This window comes from Bison bison, unplaced genomic scaffold, assembly GCF_000754665.1.
Source record: "Bison bison bison isolate TAMUID 2011002044 unplaced genomic scaffold, Bison_UMD1.0 scf7180017864367, whole genome shotgun sequence".
Lineage (NCBI taxonomy): Eukaryota > Metazoa > Chordata > Mammalia > Artiodactyla > Bovidae > Bison > Bison bison.
Window position 1 is genome coordinate 6397265 of NW_011494939.1, and position 1531 is coordinate 6398795.

Consider the following 1531-nt stretch of genomic DNA (forward strand, 5'->3'; position numbering starts at 1 on the left):
AGTTCAGAAGAATAGAATGAAGCTAGATCACCAAGCATTTTTTTTATGGCAAGAGTTTCAACTTGTCTCATGAACTCAAAGATTCTATACACATGTTTTAAGAGTTCCATAGATATTTAATTTTCTACATTAAAATATTTGTTGAAATATATAATTTGAAACTATAATACATTACATGTTTAAATATATAATACACAAATATTAACATATCAGAAGCATTAAAATTACTTATATGTTACCACTTATCTTGGTGCAGACCTTAGAGGAAAGCTACTTTTGCATTCTTGTGCAAATAAGATCTGTTAGAAGATGAACTATTAAAGCTGTTAGCATTTGCCTCTACTTGACTGTGTATGGCTTCCCTGGTGATTCAGATGGTAAAGAATGCGCCTGCAATGCAGAAGACCCAGGTTCAATCCCTGGGTCGGGAAGATCCCCTGAAGAAGGGAATGGCTACTCACTCCAGTATTCTTGCCAGGTGGTGTTAGTGGTAAAGAATCCGCCTGCCAATGCAGGAGGCTCAGGAGACCCAGGTTTGATCCCTGGGTCAGGAAGATCCCCTGGAGTAGGAAATGGCAACCCACTCCAGTATTCTTGCCTAGAAAATACCATGGACAGAGGAGCCTGGTGGGCTACAGTCCTTAGGGTTGCAAAGAGTAAGATACGACTGAAGTGACTTAGCATGCATGCATGCATGACTGTGTATAAATTGTCTCAATACAGTAAAACCAAAATAAAAAATAAAATAAATGCAATGTTAGTATAAGAATGTAGTTACCTTACCCTTGATTTCACACTTTTGTGTTTATCAGAAGAGCCTCATTTTTCCTCATTGGTTGATTTTGTGATACATAAATGTAATAATTTTTAACTTGGGAAATAAATTCATATTAATAAAATATCCTTTTTATTTGTTTTATGCATTGGAATCTGTATCAGATTTTTGTCTATGAAACCATTCATCTGACTTGAAAAATTGTAAAGCCTGGTTCTTAGAGAAAGATGCAGTCATTGCTGCCTCCAAGCCCTGGTTCACTAGACCAGGAAACCATGCTGCAGCCTTGGCTTTTAAAGACTCCCCTGGAACCAAAAGTGGAGACTCGTCGAATTAGAATGATCTTAACCAGCCCCAACACAAAATCTTTGTAGAAGCTGTATGCTGACTTGATCAGAGGCATGAAGAAAAAGAACCTCAAAGTAAAAGGACCAGGTGGGATGCCTACTGAGACTCTAAGAACAACTACGAGGAAAAGTCTTTATGGTGAGAGCTTCTAAGACTTGGGATCATTTTCAGATGAGGATCCACAAGTGACTTGTCTTGCATAGCCATTCTGAGATTTTTAAGCTTCCATCAGTATTGGGCCAGGAGTCAAGGTTGAAGTCACCATTGCAGATACTTAAATCAACCTTTTAAATAAATCGATAATCAGTGTTTTTTTTTAAAGCCTGAAAGCAAATATTCAATAGGAATAAGGGAGCCTCTGAAAGCTTTAGGGTAGAAGAGTATAAATCGTAAATCTTTGCAGTCTAT